The following is a 13,738-nucleotide window of genomic DNA, read 5'->3' as shown; positions in this document are numbered from 1 at the left end:
TGGAGTCCACCTGTGGTCAGTTCAATTGATTGGAAATTATTTGGAAAAGCACACACCTGTCTATATAAGGTCCCACAGTTTACAGTGCATGTCAGAGCAAAAACCAAGCCATGAGGTCAAATTAATTGTCCGTAGAGCTCTAACAGCTCTGGAGAGAGACCTGAAAATGGCTGTGCAGCAATGCTCCCCATCCAACATGACAGAGCTTGAGAGAATATGCAGAGAAGAATGGGAGAAACTACCCAAATACAGATGTGCCAAGTTTGTAGCGTCATACCCAAGAAGACTCGAGGCTATAATCACTGCCAAAGGTGCTTTATCAAAGTACTGAGTAAAGGGTCTGAATACTTATGTAAATGTCATATCAGTTTTTGATTTGTAATAAATTAGCAAAAATGTCTAAAAGCCTGTTTTTGCTTTGTCATTATGGGGTACTGTGTATAGATTGATGAGGGGGAAAGTATTTAATCCATTTTAGAATAAGGCTGTAACATAATGTTGTGTCTTTGGCATCATTAAAACTGATATTTTATCAAATCAATTATCTGTAATTATTATTACGTGATTAAACTGATCATGTATATGTAATTAACTAAGAAGCCGGGGCACCACGGAAAATCTTCAGATTACAAGGTTAGAATTTTCTGAATATAACTCTTCAGATATTTTAATATCTGATCAATTAGTAATATATTAATGAATTATTCTTTACCTCACGTCGTCTCATTCCAAACTTCGTAAATTGTTGGTTATCTGCACGAACCCAGCCTTTACTATGAATCATCCATACACCAATTGGCTTAATCATTTATTTACTAACTAACTAAATAATCACAGAAATGCATAAACAAACAAACAGTAGATATTGGTTACTAACAAGGATAGGGAAGTTCCCTAGTGGGCTAAGGACTGGGAGGGGGGTGTGGACTGGGAAGGGGGTGTGGACAAAGGGAAGGGGGCGTGGACTGAGAAAGAAGCGGGAAAGACAAAAGGGATCTCTACACACACTGGATAATTATATTAATTGAAATGCTAATCCTTTGCACATGAACGCTCACTCAATCGGGAATAATTGAAATCAATATATATTTACGCCCATGTGTCTTTGTTGTCTTCTCTTTTGGAATCCGGTCCGTCTGCTGGAGAGTTCATCTGAGTCTCTCTCTCTCTCTATGCTTCCCTGAAGATCAAAGTCTTTTGTGGTTAGAATTGATACTTCAAGGTACCATTCAGAAATGTCCTCATAGAATAGATGTTTCGGCAGTTGTCTGTATTCTCGCCCCAGGTTTACATAATTTCTAGCTCTTTACATAATTTCTTTGCTCTTATTCTGTAGGGATCGATAGTCTCAGAGTTTAACCATTTCCAAGCGTGTAGCCAATGCTCCATGTGGTATAGTTTTTTAGTTTTGATACTCAAACCTGTGCCATCTCAGCTTACACCGAGGTATGCATGGTCTGAAGAGGATTTCCTCAGGAAGGGGTTTTATTGGTAACAATAGGAAAGGGCGGTTCCATGACGCCAGATCATGTCTGTGATCACAGGGGCGGGCCAATGACTTAGTTCAACTTTAAAGGGAATACAATCCTTTCATATGAAAGGTTTAACATCACATTACATCATTTAGTTTCAAATAGTTTCATCTTTACTCATTCATTTTATACAAGAATTAGATGCAAACACCATAATTGAGAAAACACATTCAGAGATATAGTCATGTGTGTTTCTGATAGAATAATTTAAAGACTAAAATATTCCACCCTGAAACCATATAATTGTATGAAATGTGTTAGAGTCATAATTCAATAATGTGTGTGACTAGGCCATTGTGTTACTAATTCACAAAATGAGCTGGGTATAGTTGAGACATTCAAGGAAAACTGAACTGTCGACTTGTGATAACGGTGAAACTAATAACTGGAAAGAGGCCTCCCCACCCAAGGGAGGAGAAAAACTGTTAGAAATGGCTAGGCTTGCAGAAGATTATGAAACATGTTGCAGAAGGTTGATAAACAATGTATGTGAACTTTGGAAAAGTTCAGCCCACCTAAAGAGAGGTGGAGTTTCTACTGATGTGAGTTCATTTGTGTGTGTGTGCTATAAAAAGATTGTGTTCTCATTTTGAAGACAGCGCGCTCTCTGAATAAAGTATTGATCTACTGCAGAATCTGAGACTTTGTCTAATTCTTTATTAACCGGAGATGTACAACCTCTGGGAAATAGACAAAGCTTGAGTGATAGTCGAGTTCAACCATTGAGATAGCAAAATTCTCGTGACAGTTTCTTGTCCTTAATGAGGTCACCAAATGAAACACACTCAACATAACTGTCCCTTAAGTGTCCACGGACCCTTACCACATTCTCACAAGTGGACATATAGTTTAATTTTCCCATTTTGAGGATTTAGGAGTTCGGCCATGTGAAATCCTTTGTTCACTCTGTGGTCTCTCTCTGCATGAAAAGGGGGAGAGTCTCTGCCAGGAATTTACGACCTGAGATAACAGAACCTGGGTGTAGGAGAGAGGGGGAAGCCATGATCCATGATCCATATGATGTGGTTTTCTTTGGATAGGTTACTCAACCAGTGGGCATATTACATGGGTGGCATGTTGGTAAGATTATGGTATTAGTGGCAAAGTGGTCGTAGGCTACACCGGACAAAAATACTGTCCGTCTAGAGAGGTAGTGAGCGTTAGCTAGGTCGAATGCACCTTTAGTTTGTCAGCAGGCACAGCCTGACATTTTGCCTTGGGATTTATCATCTTTCAGGGATTCTGTAGTTGGCATGAGAGCCATCTCAGATGAAAGGGGAATTGTGCTTACTAACGTCAGCTAGCTCTGAGATGAGGAACTCCCTTGGACACCTTTCTCTAAATATCTCTGGTTAGCTCTATTCAGTCTGGGGGTGTGTGTGACTTAGCATAAGTATAGTGGAATACTCCCCCTGCTACTGCTATCCTTGTTAATGAATTAAATAAATTAGCACAGACTGATATGTTACACATGTTTTTATTGAGATTGTGTGGTTGGCATGAGTTGCATGGTATAGCTTGATAGCTCTTCAGGTGTGTGCATGCAATTTGGTGGCTGGGGGTAGTGTAATTTTCCTATTGCAGGCTGGCTGGTAGCTGGAAGTGGCAGAGGATGCCCCCCAGCCTCAAGCAGGCCATTACCCAAATATATAGTGTAGAAGCAGCAGGTAGGTGGCAGATGGTGAGGGAGACTGTCGACGCCATGCGTGAGCACTGCCCCAATCCCAACAAGGCTGTATACAGTGAAATTGCAAAATCCATTGTAACGCAGTACCCAAAGACTTTTGAAGACCTGACTGAGGAAGGAGAACCACTTGCCAGTGGGTACCACTTCCTGTTCACTAAGATTAAGACCAGAGTGGAGCCTATAAATTGTAACTGCACTGTAGATAGAATCAGTAGACCCAAGAGGAGCTATGAAGAGGGAAGGGACATCAGCGGACAGGCAAAAACAGCAAGAACCAATGTCGACAGATATGGCTGCAGCAACTGGCAACCACAGGACCTTGCAGAGAAAGAAACCCCACGACTCCCTGTAGAACAAGAGACAAGTGATGGCAACCATTTTGAGCTGTGTGGGCCCCAGAGGTGCAGACAAGGGACAAGTGGAGGACCTGATGAAGCTGACATACACTTATCAACAGCACATGATCAACACTTGTCATCCTCCAAGAGTCAGTGTCCTCCAGGAACAAAGGCCCCTTCTTTTTCACCAAGTTATGGCTCTGCAACCACTTCAATACTGGCATTGAGATTGACAGTCGCCTGACTCAAGCTCTCCTGAACAAGTGTGAGAGAATTGTAAACTTTTTTGAAAGCCAAAAGACCAAGTAGAGACAGATCCAGTGCCTGCTGAATGAAATCGCCCGTAACATCAGAGACAATGACGATCTAACAGCCACTGCTGCCATTCTTCTGTTGATGACCCACTTCAAAGAGAAGGACGAATCTCTGTTCCTCTTGGCAGATAGAAGGAATAGTTGTTTTATACTTATGAAGTGTATATATGATTCATTATGTTTATACTGTACTATTACACATGATTTGAATATTTTTTTATGAATGTTTTGTGATTTTAGGTCACTGCAAGTCGGGTTGATGTCGAGGCGCAAATTCCTTTGCCGGACACCCCAAGGCTGATCATGCTTGGTAATACAATTATTTGATTTAAGGTGGAACAGAAAGATAGTAAAGTGGTACCTAGAGTATCTAGTGGTATCTAGTGGTATCTAGTGGTACCTAGAGTATCTAGTGGTATCTAGTGGTACCTAGAGTATCTAGTGCGTACAGTATGTCACTCCCTTTGGTTTCTTGCCCGGTCGTCAGTGCTCCTGTTCTACGTCGGTGAGCTGTTTGTGTTTCTTGTTTTGTTCTTTTATTTATTAAATGTATTCACTCCCTGAATATGCTTCCCGGCTTTCAGCGTACATTGTTACAAAATGCACAGCAAAAGAAGGAGTGAGCTGCAAGACCCATGTCACACGCTTCCCCGCAGACCTGAAGGAGTTGGAGTGGAAAAACTCCAACATGTAAGTACACAAACACACACACCTGATGAACACAGAACCTGGATTTGTCAGTTGTCATCTACCTTTTTACCCAGCAAGTAATAGTAATAGTAACAGCAATAGTAATAGTAACAGTAATGGTAGTAGTATTGATAGTAGTAGTGATAGTAGTAGTGATAGTAATAGTAATGGTAGTTGTATTGATAGTAGTAGTGATAGTAATAGTAATAGTAATGGTAGTAGTATTGATAGTAGTAGTGATAGTAATATTGATAGTAATAGTAATAGTAATGGTAGTAGTATTGATAGTTGTAGTGATAGTAATAGTAATATTAGTAGTATTGATAGTAGTAGTGATAGTAATAGTTATATATATTTTTTTATTTAACCTTTATTTAACAAGGTAGGCAAGTTGAGAACAAGTTCTCATTTACAATTGCGACCTGGCCAAGATAAAGCAAAGCAGTTCGACACATACAACAACACAGAGTTACACATGGAGTAAATCAAACATACAGTCAATAATACAGTAGAAAAATAAGTCTATATACAATGTGAGCAAATGAGGTGAGATAAGGGAGGTAAAGGCAAAAAAAAGGCCATGGTGGCGAAGTAAATACAATATAGCAAGTAAAACACTGGAATGGTAGATTTGCAGTGGAAGAATGTGCAAGGTAGAGATAGAAATAATGGGGTGCAAAGGAGCAAAATAAATAAATAAATACAGTAGGGGGAGAGGTAGTTGTTTGTGTTAAATTATAGATGGGCTATGTACAGATGTAGTAATATGTGAGCTGCTCTGACAGCTGGTGCTTAAAGCTAGTGAGGGAGATAAGTGTTTCCAGTTTCAGAGATTTTTGTAGTTCGTTCCAGTCATTGGCAGCAGAGAACTGGAAGGAGAGGCGCCCAAAGGAAGAATTGGTTTTATAATAGTAATAGTAGTAGTATTGATAGTAGTAGTGATAGTAATAGTTATAGTAATAGTTATAGTAGTAGTATTGATAGTAGTAGTAATAGTAATAGTAATAGTAATGGTAGTAGTATTGATAGTATTAGTGATAGTTATAGTAATAGTAATAGTGGTAGTATTGATAGTAGTAGTGATAGTAATAGTTATAGTAATAGTAGTAGTATTGATAGTATTAGTGATAGTTATAGTAATAGTAATAGTAGTGGTGATAGTAATAGTTATAGTAATAGTAGTAGTATTGATAGTAGTAGTGATAGTTATAGTAATAGTAATAGTAGTAGTATTGATAGTAGTAGTGATAGTAATAGTTATAGTAATAGTAATAGTAGTAGTATTGATAGTAGTAGTGATAGTAATAGTTATAGTAATAGTAGTAGTATTGATAGTAGTAGTGATAGTAATAGTTATTGATAGTAGTAGTGATAGTAATAGTTATAGTAATAGTAGTAGTATTGATAGTAGTAGTGATAGTAGTAGTGATAGTAATAGTTATAGTAATAGTAGTAGTATTGATAGTAGTAGTGATAGTAATAGTTATAGTAATAGTAATAGTAGTAGTATTGATAGTAGTGGTGATAGTAATAGCAATCTCTCTCTTTCCGTTCTAACTATTTCCATGTTTGTCCTAGTTGACATATCAGAGCTAAGGAGGACCAGAGTTTCAAAGATTGGGGTGATAATCTGCACGCCACAGAGACTTATTCGAGACTTGTTTGCATCTCTCATTCTCTCAGAAATCCTGCCATGGGGGTCAGGTCAGCAGATGCTCGGCTAGCACCATCCTGGAGCCTGTGTTGGCTTGCAGTAGCGTGCCTGTCTGGCTCCAGTCTAGCCCTGGCTGCTCTTCTCTATCCAGCATTTTTCTCTCTCATGATCTCTCTCTGGTTTCTCTCTAAATGACAGGCAGGCAAGCAGTTCTTGTTATAGTTTTATGTAAACGTTTTTCCCTGTTCGTCTGTTGTTTTTCTATTTTTTATTGGTCTGTTTTGAGTGGGTTTTTTGTCCAGTATTTTGAAGAATGACCTATTCTGATGAATTGGTTTGTGTATGGTGAAGTACATTATTGGCCAGTATTTTGAAGAATGACCTATTCTGATGAATTGGTTTGTGTATGGTGAAGTACATTATTGGCCAGCATTTTGAAGAATGACCTATTCTGATGAACTGGTTTGTGTATGGTGAAGTACATTATTGGCCAGCATTTTGAAGAATGACCTATTCTGATGAATTGGTTTGTGTATGGTGAAGTACATTATTGGCCAGCATTTTGAAGAATGACCTATTCTGATGAACTGGTTTGTGTATGGTGAAGTACATTATTGGCCAGCATTTTGAAGAATGACCTATTCTGATGAATTGGTTTGTGTATGGTGAAGTACATTATTGGCAAGCATTTTGAAGAATGACCTATTCTGATGAACTGGTTTGTGTATGGTGAAGTACATTATTGGCCAGCATTTTGAAGAATGACCTATTCTGATGAATTGGTTTGTGTATGGTGAAGTACATTATTGGCCAGCATTTTGAAGAATGACCTATTCTGATGAACTGGTTTGTGTATGGTGAAGTACATTATTGGCCAGCATTTTGAAGAATGACCTATTCTGATGAATTGGTTTGTGTATGGTGAAGTACATTATTGGCCAGTATTTTGAAGAATGACCTATTCTGATGAATTGGTTTGTGTATGGTGAAGTACATTATTGGCCAGCATTTTGAAGAATGACCTATTCTGATGAACTGGTTTGTGTATGGTGAAGTACATTATTGGCCAGCATTTTGAAGAATGACCTATTCTGATGAATTGGTTTGTGTATGGTGAAGTACATTATTGGCCAGTATTTTATGTTCTTATCACTGTATCGCTCTCTCTCTTTCCTACTATCTGGAATTCTAATGTTGCTATTTTCAAATATTGTTATTTGTGGTTAAAGTGCAATTCATGTTATGAATATGAAGAAATGTATATATACTATGTAATAGTAATATGTAATAGTACACATATTGTTTTTCTTACAATATTACATTTCAGGGAGCTGTCTTCTAAAGACAACCTGCAATGCTGCTTAGTACTGTAAAATATTTGTATATTACTGTAGGTATTACCCTGTAAATGTACAGCATTATACTGGCACCACAGTTGCCAGTTTAATACTGTAAGTTTGTAATACTGTAAAACATATTACAGCATCCCTGCTGTAAATACTTTACTGAGTAATAAATCAAATCAAATCAAATCAAATCAAATTTTATTTGTCACATACACATGGTTAGCAGATGTTAATGCGAGTGTAGCGAAATGCTTGTGCTTCTAGTTCCGACAATGCAGTAATAACCAACAAGTAATCTAACTAACAATTCCAAAACTACTGTCTTATACACAGTGTAAGGGGATAAAGAATATGTACATAAGGATATATGAATGAGTGATGGTACAGAGCAGCATAGGCAGGATACAGTAGATGGTATCGAGTACAGTATATGGCCAGGTCGCAATTGTAAATGAGAACTTGTTCTCAACTTGCCTACCTGGTTAAATAAAGGTAAAATAAATAAATAAAAATATACATGAGGTGAGTATGTAAACAAAGTGGCATAGTTAAAGTGGCTAGTGATACATGTATTACATAAGGATGCAGTCGATGATATAGAGTACAGTATATACGTATGCATATGAGATGAATAATGTAGGGTAAGTAACATTATATAAGGTAGCATTGTTTAAAGTGGCTAGTGATATATTTACATCATTTCCATCAATTCCCATTATTAAAGTGGCTGGAGTTGAGTCAGTGTCAGTGTCAGTATGTTGGCAGCAGCCACTCAATGTTAGTGGTGGCTGTTTAACAGTCTGATGGCCTTGAGATAGAAGCTGTTTTTCAGTCTCTCGGTCCCAGCTTTGATGCACCTGTACTGACCTCGCCTTCTGGATGATAGCGGGGTGAACAGGCAGTGGCTCGGGTGGTTGATGTCCTTGATGATCTTTATGGCCTTCCTGTAACATCGGGTGGTGTAGGTGTCCTGGAGGGCAGGTAGTTTGCCCCCGGTGATGCGTTGTGCAGACCTCACTACCCTCTGGAGAGTCTTACGGTTGTGGGCGGAGCAGTTGCCGTACCAGGCGGTGATACAGCCCGCCAGGATGCTCTCGATTGTGCATCTGTAGAAGTTTGTGAGTGCTTTTGGTGACAAACCGAATTTCTTCAGCCTCCTGAGGTTGAAGAGGCGCTGCTGCGCCTTCTTCACGATGCTGTCTGTGTGAGTGGACCAATTCAGTTTGTCTGTGATGTGTACACCGAGGAACTTAAAACTTGCTACCCTCTCCACTACTGTTCCATCGATGTGGATAGGGGGGTGTTCCCTCTGCTGTTTCCTGAAGTCCACAATCATCTCCTTAGTTTTGTTGACGTTGAGTGTGAGGTTATTTTCCTGACACCACACTCCGAGGGCCCTCACCTCCTCCCTGTAAGCCGTCTCGTTGTTGTTGGTAATCAAGCCTACCACTGTTGTGTCGTCCGCAAACTTGATGATTGAGTTGGAGGCGTGCGTGGCCACGCAGTCGTGGGTGAACAGGGAGTACAGGAGAGGGCTCAGAACGCACCCTTGTGGGGCCCTAGTGTTGAGGATCAGCGGGGTGGAGATGTTGTTGCCTACCCTCACCACCTGGGGGCGGCCCGTCAGGAAGTCCAGTACCCAGTTGCACAGGGCGGGGTCGAGACCCAGGGTCTCGAGCTTGATGACGAGCTTGGAGGGTACTATGGTGTTGAATGCCAAGCTGTAGTCGATGAACAGCATTCTCACATAGGTATTCCTCTTGTCCAGATGGGTTAGGGCAGTGTGCAGTGTGGTTGAGATTGCATCGTCTGTGGACCTATTTGGGCGGTAAGCAAATTGGAGTGGGTCTAGGGTGTCAGGTAGGGTTGTAATATGTTTTACAGTAAAGAAATAGTACTATAAACTATATTAAAGCATATCTGCTGTGAAGAAAAATTACGCTATTAAGCTGGCAACTGTGGTGCCAGAAAAATGCTGTACATTTACAGGGAAGAGTTTTACAGTGCATTATCATCCACCTGATGATAAGATGCATGAAAAATACATGTTTTGCTCACATATGACGGGGTCCCTGGGTAGCAGGTTTGCCTGGGAGGGGTCCCTGTGAAATAAAATGTTAAATACACCTGCTATAAACAGATCTCATTATGCCTCCTGTAGGACAAGCCACATAAAGAGACACGTTTGTGGTGTATAATAACTCTGCAATTGGATTGGCTGAGTCAGTGTCTTTCCATTGATTCGTTGTTGTGTGAACGGTTGTGACCTGCTGTGTCACTACGCCGGTCTGAGCGTAAGCCAACGAGAAGGAGCTATCCATTTCAGCACCAAGCTGTGACGCAGGCCACGCAAAAAGTGCAGGGTATTTGCGCTAAAGATTTCGAGTAAGCTATACTACTGCATTATAGACATCCATATTTCCATGTAATTTATAAATATGGCCTTAAACTCCACAATAGATATTCCAGTTTAAAATGTGAAAGAAGAGGGCAACATTGGCGCACGGGCGAGAGAGTGAATGAGTGAGTGTGAGAGAGAGAGAGAGAGAGAGAGAGAGAGAGAGAGAGAGATTGAATGTGAGACATGGCCCAGCTCCAACTAGCCTCTGGCACATTAAGACGAGCACGGCTGGGTAGGCCGGTCAGCTACTCACTAAAAGCACTGTCTGATCTGGTTAACGTTCATCTGGCTTTCTCGGAATGGGATTTCTCACATGACTGGTAATCTGGGCACATCCTAAACATTATTGGAAAAGTAGGACGTAGTCTGGGCTTTACTCGATTACATTTCGAGATATTTCTTGTTTGTTTTGATTATGCAATGTGTATAGCCCACACTGCATGGTATATCATATAAATTTTATTCACTGCGCTCATCTTCAAATTTTGCTCTCATGACACGAACCAACAGCAATAACACCATAACAAACATGAATACAGTGATAACGCCTGGGGTTTGCGTCTGTCTGAGGACCGTTGGGCTTGGCGAGGCTCGGTAGCCTATTGGGTATTCAGTCGCGAGGCTCGCCATTCATTCTAATCGAGACGCACTTCCCGAAATAGGATCATCATCAATCAACCACCCTTATCCCTGCGTCATATGTCTCCCGTTTGCACCCCCCCCCCCCCCCCCCCCCCCCCCCCCCCCCCAAACCCCCGGGGGTTGCGCAGTTTTTTCCCTAGGGGCACACCGCGACTCGCTGTGTGAAGGAGGTTGGTAAACGACCGGGCTGAATGTACACAGCTCTTACTACATATACTGTACACAACCACCATCTAGGCTATTATACAGCAGCAGAACGCTGACAGGCAGGCACCCAATTATTTTGGAAAATTGTCGACCACAGAATCACACCACAGAAACTATACTCTCAATCGGGAACTCAGTAAAGTATCAAATTCGAATACGGTCTATGTGATAGCCTATTCACCCGGTAAGCTGCATATTGCCATCAAAATAAAAAGAGCAAGTAGCCTAGCCCATGCGTTTGTATTGCCAGTAAACCGCGATACAGCTGTGCAGTATCTCTCTCTGTTTCTCTGACTGGCGCAACCCACACACACGTTTACACGCACCACACATACATAAAATGGACATGCAAGCGCACAAGGACACAAGCTGAGAGAGAGAGAGAGAGAGAGAGAGAGAGAGAGAGAGAGAGAGAGACTAAATCCCATTGGAAAAAAGTTAATATTGCTCTGGTGAAACAAAAAAAAAGCTTGTACCTGCCTGAAACGTGTCCCGTTAGTATACAGTACCCACAGCCATGATTTAGCATATGGTTTACCTACAGGGAACAAGATGCCGCTTCGTTTACACCTTTATCTAAATCCTCTCACTGAGCTTCCCTAAACCGGCGGGCCAATATGTGAGACTGCACTGCAGTGTTTCCTCTATAGGCTCCTCTACCATCACCACACTTGAGCTTTTCTATAAACCATAGCAACCTGCATCTACCACATTAATGATGGTAGGCATTGTATAAGGGTTTTTCTAAGAAAACAACAAAAGGGAAGTCTCGTTAGCAACCAGAGAAAGCAGTAGCCTGAACGTCTGTATGTTTGTTCTGAACCACCCAGTTCTCCCCATTTTCCCCCGTGTAGGCTGCTAATTACAGTCTGTGCTGCAACAGCGGCGGGTGCTCAACTTCACCCAACCATTCCCCGGTCCGTCACAGTCAAGACAGTCACAGACTGGCCATGCGCGTCCTTCTCGGATACATACTGTGATTTGATGAAATGCTTTCAGAATAACTGCTGCAACTTCCTATTTAATTATACCGTCCATCGGAAGCCAGATCCATCAATGCATTGACGCAATCAAATGAAGTAACAACTTAATAAAGGGCCAATCAACTTTATCAAACGTTTGGAGCGGAAGGCTGCCTGCAACAAGACAGAGCAGAGAGCTGAGGGGAAATTGGCTTACCTTCAAATGGCTTTCCAAAATGGTCCGATCGCGTTTGTCAGTCAGTGGGGAAAGCTTTGGACATCACAGCGACGGACCAACCAGAGAGAAAACGTTTCCATGGAGTATCAGGGTGCCACTGACGAAAAGTATTTCAACCAGCTCACCCTTTCAGGCGATAGCCGCGGTCTAAACAGCGGTTTAATCCAAAGAGAAAGATGTGAATCTTGTTCTCTTCTCAAATGAATGAAGAAAGTGCCATGCTTTCCCACAAAAACATACGTGAATTGTCTCGCGCGAGACTAAGATGTAGAAAATAGGGAAGTGTGAAAAAAAGCTAAAATGATTATGGCCAAATACAAAATAAAAGGCAAAAAATGACATATAAAACGAAGAGGGGGGTGGGGGGCGGGAAATGGAAGCGTGTAGCCCATTGAACTCCCACCTAAACTCGACTACTTGCTTTGCGCCAAAAGAGGTTTGGTCAGGAATTCTCCCAAGGGTGCCCGACCATCCCAAACGCACTGGCGCGCACTCCACTTTGCTGCGCCACGAGGCTGCATGTATAGATATAATCGCAAGTATCCTATATTGACAGATCCGATGGGGGTTTCCTCCACAGCCGGGCTATGTGGATGCGAAGCTCATAGTCTGCCTAGCTGAGATGGAACTCTCCCCGGTCCTAGTGCCTTCCCACATGGTGCGCTACCGCGTTCAACAAGCGCCTCGGCTATACCTGCATTCTGTCGCGGTTTTGAGCGGGTAGCCTAACTGATTTTAAGAGGATAAAACAATCCGTGGTCTTGTAAAGCTCAAAGCTAATTTGTTACAATTAAACTCGACAACGGAAGGGGGGGCAGGTGGTGAGCTTGCCACCTGCGAAGAGAGAGGGTGTGTGTGTGTGTGTGTGTGTGTGAAATAGAGAGAGAGCGAGAGAGAGAGAGAGATAGTATTTTTCTAGAGGCGCTAGTTTCTTCCTGCCCGCCAGCACATCGCAGACTCTGCGCGAGGAAGAGGATGGCAGAGAGGGAAGCTCGCGCTACCAGGATGTAGAAAGGCGTTTGGCGCGCGCCTGCGTTCCACAGGCCAAGGTGGTCACGAGGCCAGTAAATTAAATAGATCTTAGCCAAACTATAAAAGTCTGGAACTATTCATACTAGCCTATAGTCAATTTTTTTTCAATTGATATAAAGTTGTAGAGTAGACTATGGTAGGCATTTGGAATGGGAAATGTCATTGTCAACTGACATCTAGAATTTCATTGGTATGTCTTGCTCTATGGATCAGAATAAAGCACTGAATGTTATATAAGGCATGCTTTGTGCAGTTGCCTAGTCACAAAGTGTAAAACTATTTCCTGACACATCTTGCCTAGTTCGACCAATTGCACAAATACAGCAAGGTTAACATAACTGCTGTGAAATCTAAAGGCATCTGATTCAATTCCGACATGCAGTGGAAAATGCAGTGTGCCAAGTTCTCTCTCTCTGTGTGTGTGTGTGTGTATGTGTGTGTGTGTTTTTCCTCAGGACTTTGCCCTGTCAAGGCAGTGGTTGAACCACAGTGAGTGAGTCGAATATTGATGAAGGGGCTTAGAGGGGAAGAAAGGCTACCATAGAGGAGACCTACACACACACACACACACACACACACACACACACAAACACACACACGCACATATGCACTCTTTCTGAAATAGAAAAAGTGCTTACTCCAATAGTGTCCAGTTAGAACATTAACATGCCGGTCTCTCCAGTGTGTTCTAAGGT

General features: G+C 41.6%; 1 protein-coding gene across 4 annotated transcripts in view; it reads right to left on the bottom strand.

Annotated features, from left to right (window-relative positions):
* Positions 1-12,872, bottom strand: part of il1rapl1a (interleukin 1 receptor accessory protein-like 1a) — a 426,638-nt gene extending 413,766 nt beyond the window's left edge. For all 4 annotated transcript variants that reach the window (XM_036975072.1, XM_036975074.1, XM_036975073.1 and 1 more), the window contains exon 1: positions 11,991-12,872. The gene's annotated coding sequence lies outside the window, so the exon portion shown is untranslated. The remainder of the gene's footprint in view (positions 1-11,990) is intronic.
* Between the last annotated feature and the right edge of the window lie 866 nt (positions 12,873-13,738).

Source organism: Oncorhynchus mykiss, chromosome 3 (genome assembly GCF_013265735.2).
Source record: "Oncorhynchus mykiss isolate Arlee chromosome 3, USDA_OmykA_1.1, whole genome shotgun sequence".
NCBI classification, from domain to species: Eukaryota; Metazoa; Chordata; class Actinopteri; order Salmoniformes; family Salmonidae; genus Oncorhynchus; species Oncorhynchus mykiss.
This window is presented reverse-complemented; position numbering and strand designations above follow the sequence as displayed.